General features: G+C 35.4%; 1 protein-coding gene across 3 annotated transcripts in view; it reads left to right on the forward strand.

The window, feature by feature from the left end:
- Macc1 (metastasis associated in colon cancer 1) overlaps window positions 1-20177 on the forward strand; it is a 76537-nt gene that overhangs the window by 17448 nt on the left and 38912 nt on the right. Inside the window, exon 2 of one of the 3 annotated variants that reach the window (XM_006515863.3) lies at window positions 5554-5610. The exons of the other annotated variants lie outside the window; for them this stretch is intronic. The gene's annotated coding sequence lies outside the window, so the exon portion shown is untranslated. The remainder of the gene's footprint in view (window positions 1-5553; window positions 5611-20177) is intronic. 3 annotated transcript variants of the gene reach the window in all.

Consider the following 20177-nt stretch of genomic DNA (forward strand, 5'->3'; position numbering starts at 1 on the left):
TCTCATTTTTGAATATTTAAGAGCTTCTGTATTCAATTTTTAAAAATTTAACATTCTTTTTAATTCCTTGAGATTTTGATACAATGTATTTTGATCCTATTTACCTTCTACCAGCCCCCACACAACTCCTCCCAGATAACCCCTAATTTTCAAATCCCTCCCAACTTTGTATCTTTTTAAAAAACAACCCACCATGTCTAATTTATGTTCCCGTATATATTCATGGGTGTAATGCCTTCCCTTGAAACTTGGTTGACCTACCCAAAGCCACACCCTTAAAGAAAACTGACCTGTCTCCTCCAGACCCCTCGGAAGTCACCAACTGTCAACAGCTTCTCGTTTTGGGGCTCTTGTGAGGCCCTTACTTCTCCATGTTAGAATGTTGACTGGCTTCATCTTGTTCAGCTCTTATGCAGCTACCCACAGATTCTCTGAGTTCTTTGAATGTACTAATCTGTAGAAGGATTTTAATCCACCAACATGGCTACTCTAGCTGGAATACAGAAACACCATTAGCACACACTTTTAGTCCCTCTGGCTGGAATACAGACATGCCCTTAATCCCAAACAATGAATGTAAAGTCAGTTTTAGAAGGAAGCACTTATGTTTGAAAGTGATGTTTATTTTGAGTGGCAGACAAAGAATCAAAGAAATATTTGGCAAAATAGGATATGCCCAACTCACACAAGAAGAGAAAGGAAAGAGGAGAGAGAGCGCATTACAGAAAGGGAGAAGGTAGCTTTACTGAAAGAGTTTTATAGAGACAGGTTGAAGAGAGAGTTAGACACAGATAAAGACGCAACAAGCCAGAAAAATGAGAGTGAGCCAGAAAATTATAACACATTGCCAAAGTTAGTGTGAAGCCAAGCAGAATCATTCAGTCAGAAACAGAAAGAAGCTAATTTAAATCAGTCAGTTGAGAAATGAGTTTCGAGCCAGAAAGCTGAGTTGAACCAGCCAGCCAGAATACAAAAAGAACAATAAAGGGTGAGCTTTTTCAGCAGTAAGTCTCAGAGGCCGAAAACATTCTAGGCCTCAATTGGATTGCACAGAAGGTAGAAGCTTCCAGGACTAGAGCTAGGTTAGCAGACAGAGGCAGTAAGCCTCAGAGATGACAGTTACATCAGGCATATAAAGTTTACTTTTACAGCAGTTCCACCATATCCAGAAGATACTATTTCTTTCTGGTCTTCCCTGATCTCTCACTCTTACAATCTTTCCATTTCCTCATCAAAGATGGTATTTTGCTTTGAAAGATGTCTTACTTAGGGTTTTACTGCTGTGAAGTGACACAATGATCAAGGCAACTCTTTTAATTGGGGCTGGCTCACATGTTCAGAGGTTCAATCCATTATCATCAAGGCAGAAAATGGCAGCATCCAGGTAGACATCGTGTAGAGGAGCTGAGAGCTCTACATCTTCATCTGAAGGCTGCTAGCAGAATACTGGCTTTCAGGCAGCTAAGATGAGGGTCTTAAAGCCAACCCCCACAGTGATGCACCTATTCCAACAAGGCAACACCTACAAATAGTGTCACTTCCTCAGCCAAGTATATTTTAACCATGACAGAAGATGATGATACAGATGCTCTGTTTGTAGCTGAAAATTCCAGTGATACTTATTTTCTGCAGTTTGATCAACTGTGAGTTTCTGCATTCATTACCTTCAACCGCACAAAGAAATTTCTCTGATAAGGACTATCTGTTATATTAACCTATAGTCATAGAGATATTTAGTTTAGAGGGAAGTTTGATTCTAAATTCACTCAGCAAAATAATTGTAGTAGGTTCACCTTCAGGGTCCATGAGCTCTCCAAACATACATTATTGACCGAATTTATGGCACCAGGCATGCTTCCTCTTATAAAGAAAAATAAACACATTCATAAAACAATTATTACCCCCATAATATTTGTGCCTCTATTGTACCCATAGCATAACTTGTTATGCTGGTATATTATTATAGTTCACAGGGTTCCTAGCTATTGATAACTTTCCCCCACAGCAACCCATATAACACTTTTTAGCACTATGGAAGCTAGCCAGCAGGGAAGAACTTCCTGGTCAGCATCAACTTGATTTCTTTATGCCTTATGGCAAAGTGTATGGCATCTTCAGCAATTTGTCTTACTGAGTTCTTGTGGGCAACTAAGAACAATGACAACAGCCTGTATTGTGTTGCTGGTCTTTGGGATAGCCATGATGAACAACAGGTAGCTTATGTTTGGCATTAGGCTTTTCATTTGGCAGCTTATGTCTTCTGAGAGGAGCATTATATCTTTTATATGGGAATTCCAATTAAAGCCATTTGTATGATTTGTGTGTGTTTGTGTTACATATAAAATATTATATGAATATATTACATGAAGCATATAAGATAGTAGGTTTTCACATGGCATTTTCAAACACCTTAATGTTAGCTATACCTCCTGCAGCCCCATCCTCTGGAATATGAGCAATAACTGCCTCTTTGCTCTGCTGTGGTCAACATTTGGAAAAAGAATAAAAGCTCAGCTTTCTCCCCCTGGCAGCACTGAGCTATATATATATATCAGAATCTGGCTTACCCAGCAACTGTTTTATCTAAATTTATTTCTATCACTTAAAATGTTACCTTCTAAGCCCTTAGTAGTGATTTATAATTGGAATATAAACAAGAATAAAGAGGTTTTAAAATACTCAGGAAAGTGTTATTTCACATTTAATTTTTTTTTCTTTTGACAGGATCTCAATCTCTCTGTAGTTCAGGCTGGCTTGAAGCTCTCAAGTACCTAAGCCTCCTATGTACTAACAGTACAAGTGTATGATACCATGCCTGGCAACTATATTCTCTTGTTTGAAAATGGAACCATAATTTATGCATAGAACTTGTAAATGAGAACATCTTACTTCACAGATGGTAACAAGGAGGCTCCCAGAAGTCAAGGAGTGGTTGTAGGTGTTGGGAACCACATTTTACAAACCTAACTATACTCTGATGCTGCTGTTCCTACCATTCCTCAAGTATCCAAAATTTTGTCTTAAATAGTGTATTTTTTCTTTAAAAATACTTATTGGAGAGAGGAGTGGGAAGGGGAGGGAAAGAGGGAAGATGAAAAAGGAAGGAAGGGAGAGAGAAAACACATGTGTGTCTCTTTCTCTGGAGATGGTAAGAGGATAGAGATGTTGGCTTTTTATTTCCTGGCTCCTAATGGTTTTACTTTGATGTTGGTGAGGTAAAAAGGAGAACAGAAAGGCGCCAAACTTCTCTCAGATTCTGAGTTTACCTTCCTAATGATAGTTTGGTTTTTTCCACATTAGACACAACATTACATACAAGAAAGCAGGAAGTGGTATTTTACAGCCAGACATGCCTTGTTAGCTGGGCTATTAAACAGTTCCCTTGGTTTAGCTGTAACTTTTGCAGCATATATCTTATAAATATCAGAAACTAGTTACTGAAAGTGTTCGTATCACTTTCTACTAGCTGTAACAGGCTGTAACTAGATGAGAAATGAGAATTAGAAAGAAGTAAAAGGCAAAGTTGTATCTCATGACTATTACCTCAACCTAACAGTTTTCCCTTCTCCAAAATCCCCTTCCAGTTCTTATCTTTAATATGTGTATTGCATAATTGTAAGTAGACATTATACAGTCTTTCATATAGTTAAGGACTTTGTGACTTCTTTTTAAGATGACCATATGTCCTGAATTAATAACTTACAATGTATTTAATTATTCCTCTGTTGTAGAAATTTGGAATTTTCAGGTTACTTTTCAATCATATATAAAATGTTCTAACAAAAGAGGTCTATAAAAACACAGCTGTCCCTATTCTAAATTATGTTTTTGGAGAAAAGACTGATTACTGAGAATGTCCAAGAGAATTTTATGTTTACTGATGAGTATTCTTTAGGAATAAATTTTATATATGGTCTGAAATTTGTACAGCTTTTGGCTACTTGGTCTCCTTGGAAAAAGAAAAAGAAATTACAAACATTCTAGGTAACCTCCCACCTTGAGGTGACTCCACAGAGAAAAGCCACAGGCTCAGCATTTGCATTGTCACCGAGGCTTCAGGATACCATAATACTTCTACTTCATTAGAAGGAAGTGAGAGTTTGTTACCTTTAAAACTTCTTGAGTTTTCTGCTTTGTAATTTAAATATGTTAGTTAATTCAATCATATTCAGCATAAAGTCTGTTTTAGTATGCATTTTTGATTGTTGGGGGTAGCACATTTCATTATCTTTTATTACTGCATAGCAAAAATACTCCAAAGCTAACAGCTCAAAACAACATCCTTAATGTGTTTCGCAATCTGGTGGCCAAGATCAGAAGGGGGTTGGTCGCCTTGTTCTTCTGCTCACCTCTGATTAAAGCTATCATCTCCATCTTCTTCAGGATGCAAGATGTCTTCACAGTCATGTCTCATATTTCAAGGGAGTGAACAGAAAACACTATTCAGTAGAGACTGGCCTTAAGATCATCTTTATGAGGTGTCTCCTACATGGTGGTCTTAGGACAATGTAGCTTTTTATTTGGCAGATCTTTGGCAGCTGTTTCAAGAAGTTTCAAGAAGCTTTGAGCAGAAGATACAGGAATTTTTAAACCCCTAGATTTGGAAACCTCTGAATCCTTTTGTTATACCTAATATAACATATACAATATAGTATAGTATAATAAACTAATATTCATTTCTTTTTTATATTTATTTTTTCTTTTTATTGGGTATTTATTCCATTTACATTTCCAATGCTATCCCAAAAGTCCCCCACACGCTTCCCCACCCACTCCCCCACCCACCCACTCCCACTTCTTGGCCCTGTCATTCCCCTGTACTGAGGCATATAAAGTTTGCACATCTGGACACAAAGAAAATAAAGGCCATCTGTAACCTAGCACAGGCTGCTAATGTTTTCCTGGATGCTTACAATTTGTATAAGTTCATAACATCATGTACTAGACTTGGAAGACAATAATATGCAAGCAGAATATTTATGTGCTTTCATGGGAATAAGGAAAATAGATCTGGCATCAATTTGTAACTTGTATAAATCTACTATATGCTTTTTTAAAAAGTATAAAAATATTTTTTCAATAATAAACTTAGTGTCACTAGTTTATTGTTGTATTTTACATTGCTTTGTTTTTATCCTGTATTTATGTAGTTCATTTGTCTTTTTTATTAAAATTTTAATTAAATTTATTTTGTATGTGTTAGAGGTGTGTGCACATGCACAGTGCACACATTGAAGTCAGAGGACAACTTTTGAGAGTCAGTTCTCATTTCATTAAATGAGTTTATGGGATAGAATTCATATTTTCAGACTTGGAAGCAAGCACTTTTTGTGCTAAGCCATCTTGTTTTCCAAGGAAATAAAAATAATATATCAAATTTTAAAAATGGTCATTATGAGGGAAAAAAAACCAAAGAAACAAAACCTGTATAAAAGTTACCACTACAGGCAATGTTACATCTTGCCCCAGACATTCACTTCCTTTCTTTGCATTTTTCTGTTTACTATAAGTTTCTGAGATCTCTCCATTTACCCTTCCAAGTTTCTATTGCAGGATTTCAGTTGGATTTTGCCCAGAAGAGGTCCTGGAAAAAAGACTGAGAAAATAAATGTGAGTCAGCTGTTCCCAGCTTCTGACCTCCTTGAGTGTCAGCAAGAAGCTATTGACCCCAGTGCCCATAGCTCTGAAGTTCTCCTTAGTTCTCTCCTCTGTGGTGCTTCCTTGACTTAATCTGGGACCTGTAAGCAGAGCCTGTATATCAGCTCCGCCAGGTTATGCTTCCTATTGGCATGATACACACCCCACCCTTGGCTGTCCCAGAACTTCTTCCAGGCGCCTCATTCATGCTTCCAAAATTTTTTGTATTCCTAGGATGTCTTGAGTACACCTTAATAAGTAGGCCTAGGTATCTCTCACCACCTCTTCCCTTTTATTTCTCAGGGATAGTAGCTGCTTTCAGTTGTCAATAATATACCTTGGTTAGCTCACATGCTGGATTTTCTTTTTCTTTTGTTCTTTTTAAAACTTCGAAGTACATTTTAAACTAATTCTCTCTGCTTGAAATATCTCACACCATTTCTGTTTTCCTTACCAAACTCTCAACAATATGGTAGGTCCTGTGTTACTGCCAGTCATTTGTAGATAGGAGTGGTATATCCATTAAAGAAGAATACATATTAGTATAGCTGGAATGGCAAAATGGTGATTATATGAGCAAGCCATTTATCAAATACAGTTGCATTACTTTTCCACGATTTTTAGGTCATTCCTTATTTATTGGCTCTGTACAGAGAACCAATTGTTCTTCTCAGGGAAGCAAACATTTTCAGATGAACTATTTATTTTTTCTTGTCAAAGCCAAATTCAATTTTGTACAAGTTCAAGTGACAGAAATATGTCTTCTGATTATTCTGTCAATAACAGTTATGTGCATACTCTTACATCAAAAAGTGGGTTATTATTAGGAAAAGACATTTTAGTGAAAACACTTCCATTTTTCTTGATTTGAAAAATAGAAGTAAAATTCCATGAGTTGCCCCTTTGAAGCCATGAACTACTTCAGAATTTTCAGTCTTTATTATTAGCTGTGCAGCTGTTGAAAGTGGCAAAAGGTACACTGGCTGATTCCTTTAAACAAATGAATTAGCAAAGAGGGATCTTTTTTATTTTACATTGGTTCTTATATTAATTTCTAGTTATATACAGTTTATCTTGAGAAAAATTATTTAATATCATCAGATGATAGTTTATTAAATAATATCTGGCCACCAAATATGAATATTCTAAGTAATTTAAAATTAAAATGTTTAAGCTAAAGAAGAGACTGTTCAATATTAGGTATTTATTTATGAGGGATAACAATAATTATTTTTATATTGAGCAGATAAAATGGTTTAATGTGTTTGAACAAACACATAAGATCAGGTTTTTAAATTTTTATGCCTAATCCTGTACTTGTAATAGATAAATTTTCATGTTCAATTTGATCATTATATTTTTAACTTTGAAGGACTACTTATAAGTAATCATTCATATCTTAATTGTGCTTCTTTATTATTAAGTAAATCTTGTTTTACTTAATTTGAAAGGTGGGCCTCAGTGAAAGTAGAACTTTGTCCATTGAAGTCAGTTGTGACTGATTTAAAATGCTATTTCATGTAACTGCCTTTGTCAGCTGAGGTCAAGGGCTGGGACTTAATTTGCAAGCTAGGTCAAGAATTAATACTATAATCTTTAGAGTGGGCCTTGTGAAAACAAAAGGACTAGAAAATTAAAAGTTACCGAACACCAAGCCTCAAAATCATTAAGGCAAGAAAGTTTCTGGGGTTTCTTTTCCTTCCCTGAGCACTTTTAACACAAACACCACATTCAACCCAGAGTTAAGTAGCACAAGTTTTAGACAATACATACATTGTAAACGAACTTTCCATGTGTTTATTTTGAAGTGATTTTACCTGTGTCATCCTTGGTGACCACCTTTTAAGGATTTTCAGCTACATACAACTTAGTGGGCATTCAAAAATACCACTCTGTCTCAGAGTGAACTAATAATACAGAGTCACACAGTCACAAACTCATGCATTTGAGTCATTTAAATGTTATATAATGTCAATGCATTACAAAAAGAACATATTTGTAGGGGATTTATTGTAGGGTTATATGTGAAAATGACTCATGTGGCATTTGTTAGTTATTCATACATTGGGCTCAAAGGACATTGAGTTATGTTGATATGCTATTTATCATCTGGTGGTAGTTTAGTTCAAGCAATCAATATTCTCCATGACATTGAATTAATATGCTTATTTTGAAAGTTAATTTGTAGCTTATAAATAAGAAATTTTGGTTTTCTGCCTGCTGAAAAGTTGCCATAAGTATATTGAATTTAAGAAAATTGCAATGCAACTGTAGTAAAGTATATACATTTAATCTCATTATCATTTATACTTTCAAAATTTATATATTGAGAAATCTGCAAACCAGGGCAGTCCATGGAGTAAATGTTAAGTCACTAAGACTCTTAGAATATAGTAAAAATCATTTCCCTGTAAACCTTACTGACTTAATTTATTGTTACTTAGCTCCGTTTTAAAATTTAGTTTTATTGGAAGGTGTGGTGTTAGAACTTGTCTTTGTCACCTATAAGAGCCTAGAATGATCATATAGCATGAATTTTTTAACGTTACCCATTACAGGACAAAATGTCAGCCAGCCAGCCTGTTTCCAAGCTGATTATATAACAGACTAACACATCTACTGGCATGGCTGTGGTTAGAGATAATGACAAGGTCCTACCTGGCTGCTAGAGAGGGCAGAAAGACAACTTCTATCTGTGTCCAAAAGGACAAAGAGGTGGAAATATTTGCTGAAGGACATGGGTGAATGTTACAGTTTAGACACACAAATTATGTGGAGATGTACATCTTTATGTAATTTAAAAAATTCTTTAAAAATCTTCCCTAAGGAATCCTCACTAAATTCATTCTTCCTTTTTTTTCTTCAAACATAGCAATTCAAGTTCCTCAAACCAATTATTTGACATTTTTGTTTTTGTCATATGAATTCTCCCAAAGTTTCCACATACTATTTACATAATATTCCCAGTGGAATTAAGAATATAGACTCATCTTAAATTTTCAGTATGTTTGACTTTTGTATTTATTACTTTACTATTTTTTTCAATATGATCCTACAGTTTTATATATGTGCTCTCTCCTGAACACAGCCATAACTTCATAATCTGACTATTATTGGGTTGATTAAATAATAATTTATTTTAATTTTTAATTACTTTGTATAGTTTACTAAACATTACTAAACATAAATATTCTTCTGGACCATATTTTTCTGTTGAAGGTTCCCTGGACCCTTTATAATGTCAGTGTTGGTAAAATCATTATACTTTATTGAAAATCTCACAAAACATCTGAACCATTCTTTTCTACATCATACCAATAAAAAAATGTTCTGAGCTTATGAGAATTTATGGAAAGGCCACACAAGGAAAATATGACAGGAGAGGTCAAAGGTTTTACTGAACTGTAACAATTGCATCCGGGGTTCTGCAGTGCCTGAGGTGACTTGGAGGAAACTCAGACATCCCTTCCCCCAAAAGACTCAGGACTGTTGGAGCGTCTGAGGACTCACAACATATGCTGTTGAGAATGTGGACTGGGGAAAGGAGTGGTTAGCATTTGACTTTACTGATATTCTTTGTCAGCGGTATAATATTGAATAAGAACTGGTCCTTGTTTGCTACAGTTTCTCCAATTAGTGAATATTTACAACAATGTCTCTGACTAGTCCTATAGTGTTGCTGTGAGAATAAGAGTTAATACAAATGATAGCCAACTACATCCAACCTTTTCCAGCAGAGTTGCTGTGAGCTACTGCAGACTGGAAGTAACATGATTTAGACAGCTTCTTCCTTCTGCTGGATTTTCTTTTACTTACAGTCTAATCTCCATTGTCTTATTTTACTAAAGATGCTTTAAACTGCTGAAGGTTTTAGTTTTTACTTTGTTCTCTACCTTTGTCCTATACCATTTGCATAATGATGGACTCCTTTCGTTCATCATCATAAAGTCTGTCTGGAAAAACACTTCTGCTTTCTTCTGAAATATTGTAAGCACCATTTGTTCTTAGCTAGGATAATCCAGCCTAGTTGAGAGGTCTTTCTTAGTTCTATCTCCTTTTTCATGGCTTCATGCCACTTTAACTCAGTTTATGTTTTCTTCATTGAATTTAATTTGAGGTGTTTCTTTTGGATATGGTTCAAATGCCAGAAGCTATATATTTGAAAATAACACTTGTAATGTGGTCCTTTAAATCTTCTAATGGATATTTCCCCAGGATATTTATAGAAATGCAATGAGTGACTTATTTCTGTTCTTACAATAGCAAGTGGTAAGCCTTTGCTCAAAAAAATCAATTGTTCATGATTCAGATGTAGCCTTTTCTATTTCTTAATACCAATACTAATTAATGATATTTCACAGTCTGACAGAAGGTTGAAGAATGATGTGTGTTGTATACTTCAGAGTAGGGAGGACAATGCCTACTGATCATATTTGAAAGGCTTTCTCTTGCTGAGCTTCACATTTCAAACTGATGGCATTCTGGTCCCAAGACTAATATCTAAATGTGTAGATAAATATTGAATATCATTATTAATGCTGATCATCATAGAAAGAGAATAAGAAAGAAGGTGAAATATTAGTTAAGATATTTAATTTTCTTTGTTTGACCAGTTTCCTTTGACCTTGGTAGTCAGTCACAAAATAATTTGTTGCTTTAGGAAAGAAAATAATGTCATTTTTCTCAAAATTTAATCAATATTTCTGGAACCACATTCCATATGGAAAGAAAAGTATTTTTGTTAAGAGAAAACATGTTGATGATCTTGTAAAAATATTGTGCTGTAAGCCACAGATGTCTCCTATGCCTCAAACATTTCTAATGTGTGAGGAACAGGTCTATTTTCCCCTCTGTGCTAATTTTCTTGTAAACAGTTATTCAAGAAAAGGCATGGGTATAATTGAACAGACAGATTGCCCTAACCCAGGTAGATTAAGTTAGAAACTTATAAGCACTCTCTGCTTGTTCCTATCCTATCTTTTAAAGCAAAGTAAGTGTCAAGGGCTTTATCTAGGAGTAAAAAAAGAAAGATGGTGGCTGAAGAGATGGCTCCATGGGTAAGAGGACCCAGGTTCAATTCCTAGCACCCACATGGGAGCTCACAACTGCCTGTAACCCCAGTTCCAGGGGACCTGTCACCCTCACACATATATAAGCAGGCAGAACACCCAGGGTACATAAAATAAAAATAAATGTTAAAAAAAAAAGTAAAAGAAAGATGTGTGGTAAGTGAAATGAAAAGTAAAAGTAAAAAGTGCTTCAGAGAGTGAAGACATGGCTATGTAGAAAGATGTGGGATTTGATATGCTCTTCCTAAAGAATAATGGAAGGTTAAAGCCTCATAAAGATGTAGTCAATTTTAGCATTAGGTAAAGAGCTAGATGCTTGTCAAATTATTATTTTTTTTAAATCTAGGTTGTTATACTATAGCAAAAGTGAACTTGGGACTTGAGAGCAAATGTGTACAATGCTGGATAATAAAATCTAAGCTGGGAAGCAAATGAAGGTATTTGGAGGATAGAAAGTGGTGCTGAAAGTTGGAACCAAGTATTTAAAGCCTTTGAATTGAGTAATTTTTGGCACCACTGGAATATTACATGAAATCAGGGTTGGTGTGAGACTGAAGGAAGGCTTATAAGCCATAGAGAATTTCTCCTTTGCATGAATTTTATGGTCATTTATTACTCCAAGACAAATTACCAACTTAGATTCTTAAAATGAACAACCACCTGTCAGTTCACTGTTCTATATACTAAATCTAGCACAGTTAAGTGGGTCCTCTCTCTCAAAGGTATCTTGACACTTACATATATTTTCACTGGGACTAAATTCTCCTAAGGGTTTTGGTGAAAAAACTCTGTACTGCACAGAGTTAATTTGAAGGAATGGAAAGATGATTGGAATATTTGTTCTTTGATGTTTAGTTTTTTAAAATTATGTGTATATTCTAAATACCAATTCTCTGTTAAATAGAGTTGGCAAAGTGTTCTCCATTCTGTAGGCTGCCTCTTTATTTGATTGAGCTGGATCACATGATGGTTATAATCATGAACACACAGTAGCTGTGACTATCATCATGGAGCCTTGGAAAAAAGGATGAAAGGAAAACAAGGACATGAGGGAAATGGGGGACTAGTTGGGAGAAACAATGGGGTCAGCTTGGATGAGTGAGAGTAGTGAGTGACTGTGCACATGGTCAAAGTATACAAGTGAAACTCTTAGAAACAAAAGAAAGAGCATCAGCCAGTTATAGGAAGAAGCCACACACAATTCCTCCTCATTTCTGCTGCCAGCTAGAGAACTTTCTGCTTTTCAGTCGCTCGCTTGACTTCCATGTGCCTCAGAAGAATTTGCATTTGCCACATAATGTAACATAGTCATGCATTTGCATCTTATCAGAACAGGAAATGAACTCTCAGTCAAGGGAAGACATCAGAGAGTGGCGAAAGTCACTGGGATAAGGCCATCTTAGAACTCAGCCTCCTTACACTAGTTACATCACACTTAGTTAAGAATTTTTCTCTAGTGTAGAGGAGCTGACATCTTCACTAAGTACAAGGTTTATAATGGTTCTGTGCAATTTGTTTCCTAGATTCATATCATTTGCTTTTGCAGTTGCTCTATTTTATGGGTATTTTTAGTTGTTGATGGAAATTCCCCCAAGAATTTATTGTTATTTGATTCATGAGTATATATTTATTTTATACTTGGCTGCCTAGACTTCTCATTAATTCTAATAATGCCATCTACTACTCTCTTGCCTTTGTTGGAAGCATCATCACAGTTTTATAGATAGTAATTTTTCTCTTTTCAAATGTTCATATATTAATTTCTTTTTCCTTTTCACTGCCTTGGTTATAAAATCTAGTGTGCGAAAAAAGTAGAAATGACATGATTTCCTTTCCTCATGCCTCTAGACTCAGAGCTTTTTAACATTTTCATAACTATGCAGAACAGGCTTAAGGCAGGTAGTGGACATTAGAGAAAACATCCCATCATGTTCTTAGGTTGTTGACATATTTTGTATCATGTAAAGAATAGACTTCTAGTGATTTTCATAAGGCAGTAAAAGGGAAATTTTCATCTATTAAATTAATTCTATTGCTATTAATGCTATCAAAATGGAAGCTGACTGAGTCAGCATGTATCACTCTCTCAATGCTTTTTATGGATCTCATTTGTTTATGCTTTATGGATAATATCTAACTTTACTTATTTCAGTTCCACTGTAATTATGCATTTAACAATGTTATACTGATTAAGAAGAACTGTAATTATTTACGATGTGAGTTATTTATATGAGGTTTTATAACTAAAACTTTCTGTAACCATAGTTTATTCAACTATAAATCTAGTGAATTACAGAAAAGTCCATAGCAGAATAAGGGTGAGCACAGAGTTTATAAAATATTGACATAATTTTGATCAATTATTGACTATGTGTTTCAAATAAAATTAGCGAATAGACTAATAACAATAAACCTTTTCATTAGGAACAGATTCTTATGTTCAGTTCTGGTTTTAGAGTAGTAAGAAATATTTAGACATTAATATTTGTTATAATCTGAGGAATTGAAATGTAACAAAGAATAAAATAGGAAGTATTTAGAAATATGAACTAGAGAACAAAAGAGGATATTGAAATTTTTCTTAATGAAGTAAGAGAAAGAGATGAATAAAAGCAAATAATCAAAAAAAAACTTGTACAAAAATAAATAAAATCCCATAGTTTTAAAGATGATAATACTAGTAGAACTCAATTATTTAAACACAGCCTCTGTTAACCACTGTGACTTACTGGGGATCTGACCATTGTCTGCTAATGGTAGCATAGATAACAGCTAGTTATATAATTAAAATAAGGACATGGAATAAGATAATGTTCAATAAATATCTTACTTACTTTGAGATACAATTCATTTAAGATATCATTGTTTCAAATTACTCTAGGGAGAAAATATGGGGACAAAGTATGGAGTAGAGACTGAAGGAAAGGCCATCCAGAATGGCAACAAGTGCATGGTGACAGGAGCCTGAAATAGCTGTCTCCTGAGAGGCTCTACTAGAGCCTGACAAACACAGAGGCGGATGCTCTCAGCCAACCATTGGACTGAGCACAAGGTCCCTAATGGAGGAGTTAGAGAAAGGACTCAAGGTTCTGAGTGGTTTGCAACCCCATAGAACAACAATATCAACCAACCAGACACCCCAGAGCCCCCAGGGACTAAACCACAAACCAAGGAGTACACGTGAAGAGACCCATGGCTCCAGCTGCATATGTAGCAGAAGATGGCCTTGTTGAACATCAATGGGAGGAGAAGCCCTTGGTCCTGTGAAGGCTTGATGCCCCAGTGTAGATGAATGTGAGGGTGGGGAGGCAGGAGTGGTGGATGGGTGGGAGAACACCCTCATAGAAGCTGGAGAGGAAGGTTGGAATAGAGGGCTTCCAGGGGTGAGGAAACAGGGAAAGGGGATAACATTTGAAATGTAGATAAAAAAATGTCCAATTTTTGAGAGAGAGAAAGAGAGAGAGAAAGAGAGAGAGAGAGAGAGAGAGAGAGAGAGAGAGAGAGAGAGACTAAAACTAGAGTAACATGAAAGAAATTGAGATTGCCTGAGAATGTCTGTTGCCTGCCTAAAGTGTTAGGACAGAAGAGGTCAAGTAGAAGAATGAGACTAGAGATATGTCTAGGGACTGGATTATGAATCATGTAGAGATTGTTATGACAATAGGAAGCCTTGAGGAAACTGTTAAAGAGATTTTAGCACAGATCATTTCAAATTTAGACATTTGTTTTGTAGCAATGTATTCCAAATTGAAATATTCCCACAGGTAGGGTGAAGGGAGACAGGACACACAAAATGCAAACAACTCACAAGTCCCAGGAAATTCTCCAAAGATCCGTGATTATCAAAGCTTCTCCCCAGTATTACAAAAGCTGTAAACAAAGACTGAATTAAGAGACACTTGACCGTACCAGCCTACTTCCAAGTCATTTGGAGGTTTCCAGAGAGGTCATTTTTGTAAGCCATAATCTAGAGTGAAGTGGATTGCCAGTGATGGAGCTGCCTGTGAGCAGTCCATGTTCCTATATGTAACTCCCCACCCATATCTCTGTAAATAAACTTAAGAATCTCATTGGTTTATGAAAATAAAGATATCATTGTTTTACATAACACACACACACACACACACACACACACACACACACACACACACACAGATTGCAAGGGAGAAAGGAAGAAAGAAAGAAAATGAAAAAAAAAATCAACATGGTGACAATGCCAAATCCTGAAGTTAATTACCTGGGTTTCTTTTTCTTTTCTATTTTTTTTTTCAGAGTAGTTGAACCATGAAAATGAAAGTTCATAAAATTATGAAGTGTGACAATCCAAACAATGTTGGTATGTTAGCGTCAGTATCACATGAAGTATAAATTGCTTTACATTCTTGTCAGAGAAAAAGAGTACTAGAAAGAAATAAGGACCCTTGTCACCTTATTTCACAGAGAGCACCTATTTCTATGCAGCACGTAGGACTCACAGTTGGATGTGACCACTGATGGCTTTTCTCCCACAATGTGCTCAGTCATGGTCACACAGCCTCTCTGACTGCCTTTGGTGCTGGAAGAAAAAAAGAGAGGCACATGAGAATAGGGTTGGGAGGATGGGAGTCAGTGGGAGTGGGAGGAGAGAAGGCAGTCAAAGGAAATGATCACAGTGTGTTGTATACAGTTATGATACTGCCAAAAAAAAGATGACAATTTCAAAATCATGATATAAATCTATTCCACCTCTAACAGAAACATAAATCACATATGCATAAAATAACTAGTGAGGGCTTGTGAATAGCATAGTTTACAAACCTGTGTTAGATATTAGAGCTACAACTGGAAAGAAATGTCCTACCATATGCTAATAATTTGTTGTTCGATTTTGGATATTCTGTTTGTATTTTTCTAATATTTAGTATTTTATATTAAAATAATGAGGTATTCACAGTGAGAAAGATAATAGATCTCTCATCCAGCCTTTTATGGTACAATGTAAGAATGACTATATAATATCCAAACCAGGAAGCTGGTATTGGTATAATAGGGGCACATGGTCTTCTGTCGCTGTAGCTTATGCACAGATTAGTACTAAGACCCAATGCTTTATCACAGAACTCTTCTTATAGCTAGCCTATTATAGCTCTATCTGCTTCTCTTTCCTCTATCTCCTTTATCCCCTGACAATCACTAATTTGTCACTTAGAGTATTCCCTGTGGAATAAATCATAGTATGTATCTTTGTATGTATAGCTTGCCTTATATAGTATAACACGAGATATATACAAGTTGTACTTTACTGCTCTGCTGCTCTGTAATATTCCATTTTAGTTTAATCATGTACTCATCAAAGGGCATTTTGGTTATTTCTAGGTTTGAGTTAGCTATTAAAAACAAACCTGGTATAACAATTGTGTCAAGGTTTTTGCATGAAGATAAGTTTTCATTTGTCTTGGATAAATGTCTAGGTATATTTGCATTGGGCTACATAGCAGGTATATATTTGGTGTTGCAAAGGAAATTTAATGAAATTAATCTTCTAAGGTGAGAATTATTTTGTCCTCATTTGTAATGTAATAAATGAAAATCATAGTGACTCCAGCCTGGGATTTGGAAATAAGTGGACATTGTGTTAAATCTGCACTACCATTCTTAATTGTGTGATTAGGCAAATTAGCTTAATCCCACTATACAGTTCTATGCTGTTTTATTTCATATGAATTCCTCTAACTCTTCTTTTTAAATTTAACTTCTATTTCCACAGTTCTATTAAGGTAAAATTGTCAAAGATTCTTCAAACTTAATCCGTATAATCTATTTTCATATTTGAATACATGATGAAATGAAGTCATGGTCTTTTATACAGTAAGACAATATTCCCCATATAATTAGGAATGAAAACATAAATCTTGGTTTAAAAAACACAAGACCTTTATAAATTTTTATAGTTTATAGTTTGCATATTTGACATCTGATTTTATTTCTAAACCTGCCTTGTGAACCATGACATGCATAATCCTCTGCCCTAAATGAATAAATAAATATAACATTTTTCTAAAAATAGTCAATGGTGTAATAAATTGTTCTTGAAACACTAAGTGTAAAGACCAAATGAGTGGATATTATAGCTGTGGTGGTTTGAATGAGATGTTCCCCATAGTCTAAGGCATTTAAATACTTGATCACCAGTTAATAGTGCTGTCTGGGAAGGTCTAGGAGGCATAGCCTTGCTAGAGGAAGTACATTGCTGGAGGTAAGCCTTAAGATTAAAAGACCTCCTGCCAGTGATAATTTACTCTCTTTGCTTTGCGCTTACATCAGCATTCTGTTACAGATGTCATGCCTTTCACTTGCTGCCATGCCTCCCTGCATGGCAGACTCTTACTGCCTTGAAACCATAAGCCCAAATAAACCATTCTGTAAGATGCTTTGGTCAAGGTGTTTTATTGTAACAACAGTAAAGCAACTAATACAGAAATTGTGATTGATTACTCATAAAGGAATGTGAATATTAATTCACATATGAATATATAAATTAATTTTAACTTTATTTGGAACTCAAATTTTCTTGCTTTAGCCTCCTCAGTGCTGGGGTCTCAACCATCCATCAGTGTGTCTGGCCATATACATTCCTTTAATGTATGATTTATATTTTTATGATAGTATGTTATGTGAATAAATGAGAATGTGGCATTTGGAATGATATAAAGTAAATGTCAAAAGTGTATTTTGGGAGGATGAGAATTTTATTATTGTACTTTTCTGTATTAAATGTATTTGCATGCACATAAGACATCAAATTATAATACATATCTTGCTTTTATTTCATTTTATTATTTTTAATTATGTATGCATGTATGTACATATGTATGTATGTATGTATGTGTGTGTGTGTGTGTGTGTGTGTGTGTGTGTGTGTATGTATATATTCCTATCTCCACAAGACTGTAGGTGCCATTAAAGGCCAGAGGTGTTTAATCCTTCTGGAGCTAGAACTACAGGTAGTTGTGAGCTTCCTAACATAGGTATTGAGAATTGGACTCAGGGCCTCTGGAAGAGCTTTATATCTCTCCAAACCATAGATCTTGCTTTTGAACAAAAATATTATTACATTTTTTAGTAATTTCCTGTATCATTATGTATTTGCTAACATTGTTTTTGTTGACGATATAAAATTTACATAACCATTCTAAAATGTCTTTCTTCCACATGAGTTCTAGCAGGTAGTTTCACTGTCTTTTAACTTAAAAGGTTTGGAATAATTTCTTCACATTTTTTTCTTGCACTACAATGAACTCTGTGCATTTTAGATAGGGGAAGTCTCACCACGGTAATTATAGATAAGTAGCTATCTAGTTCTCTGGCAAGTCCCGTTTAATAGTCTTATATCTTTTGACACACATTGACAGAGTGCATTATTTACTTTGAACCATTCCATCAATACTGCTAAGAGCTTACTTCATGAGTCCTGGCAAGTGTTGGGATCCAAAGCTGACTTAGGCAGTCCCTGCTCACAGAAGTCACACTGCAGTGCTCAGTCTATGCTGCTCTTTCATTCATGTAATCATCTGTTCACTCACCCAATTCCTTGAGTCTGTTTATTTCTAAAAGTTACATTGGTACCTGTGTACTAAAAGAGAAGCAATTATCCATATTACACATGTTCAGGTGACACAATTACTCTTTAAAAGATAATAGAGTTCATTTAGCCCCACATTCAGAGCTAATTTCTTCAACAAAACCAAAAGTGCTAATCTCAGCTGTCCTTGTCAGCCCTAAAGTAAGCTAATAGCAGTGTCTCTGGTATGACCTGAATGATGGCATGGGCTAAGATGGCATGTAGCCAGGATGAATCAGATTGTCTGTGTGTCAGAGGCTTTTGAAATGAGTAATGGTGGGTAAATACACATTCATATGAGCAGCTAATCTCAGTCTTCACCATCTATTTACTTTGGTGCTGAGCTATGGAATTCCACCTGAACCACAAGAAATAATGTCATAAAGGAGTCAAGATTTTCCTATGCAATATTTAAGTGTTATGTCTATAACATGGTCCCAATAGGTCTCTTGGCCAGTGGACTATTGTCTTAAAAGAATATTATATATTTGAACTGCAATTTACTTTATATGCCCAGCAATGTGCTTACATAAGACAAAACAAGTGAAACATTCATATTCTCAGAACCTCATATTCCAGTGCCCCTTAGTAGTCTTTGTGTAACAGAAGCTCCCAGTGTGTGCGCGCATATATATATGTATGTAAGTATGAACTCTGTCTTAGACTCTGTCTGTTTTGCTGTTTCTTTTTTGTCTTTTGTCTTTTTTTAAAGCTCCAAATTGACTTTTATGCAGAGGAATGGTTTAAAGTCACTATTTTATACAATGCTGTCCAGAGAGGCCAGGGAGCAAGCGAGGATGGTATAAAATCTTAGCACTGCTCTCTAGAAAGACCCTGAGCTGACACCAGGTGGTGCTATGCACAAAACTCTAGGCATTCCTCCAGTAGCTCCTGATCTGGTGCCTGACTGCTGTTCCTCAGAATAGCAAAAGATCTCAGCAGAGAGAAAAGTCCATTTACCTTGGAGTAAAGGCTGTATGGACAAATGGATGCTCCCACTTACAAAGGTTCATAATGGCTTTGGGCTGCTTAATGACTTCAAGTTTTAAGTTGATTTTATGAAAGAAAAATATTGAAGGATGATTCTGACTTCTGAGGATTTCCTTTGCATTTGTTTTTCCATTTCTCTTATAAATATACTTAATTTAGTTAGAATCCACATACTTGTATATTCAAAAATACATTATGTTTAACAGTGGTTATATACAAAATATTGATCTAAGAGTATGTTTCTGTGGTTACTAGGATTTGTGATTAATTCTATACATTAATGATGGAGCAAGAATAGGCTGAAAGCCATTACATTTTACTGCGAAAATACTGATAAATTCTAATTATAACAGTATTTTTCAGTTATCCTTTCCAAAGAGATGCAAGGACTGCAGTCAGATTGAACAATTTAACTAGATTTAACTAGAATGACACTTAAATCTACATAGTGTTTCTCCTTTTTTCTACTTTCTAATATTTTTTCATGGTACTAGGGATTGGACTCTGAGCCTTTATCATATCAGTAAGCACTTTACCTATGAGCTACACATTCAGGACCCTCCTTTCTAATGTTCTTATAGCACATCGTATTCTTCTTTAAAACCATCACAATTAAAGCCAGGATTAGTGTATAACATCTGCCCAGGATTTTCTAGCTTTCATAGTCTCTGGTGAGAAGTCTGGTGTAATTCTGATAGGTCTGCCTTTACATGTTACTTGACATTTTTCCCTTACTGCTTTTAATATTCTTTCTTTGTTTTGTGCATTTGGTGTTTTGATTATTGTGTGTCGGGAGGAATTTCTTTTTGGTCCAATCTATTTGGAGTTCTGTAGGTTTCTTGTATGTTCATGGGTATCTCTTTCTTTAGGTTAGGGAAGTT

Source organism: Mus musculus, chromosome 12, assembly GCF_000001635.26.
Source record: "Mus musculus strain C57BL/6J chromosome 12, GRCm38.p6 C57BL/6J".
Taxonomy (NCBI): Eukaryota; Metazoa; Chordata; class Mammalia; order Rodentia; family Muridae; genus Mus; species Mus musculus.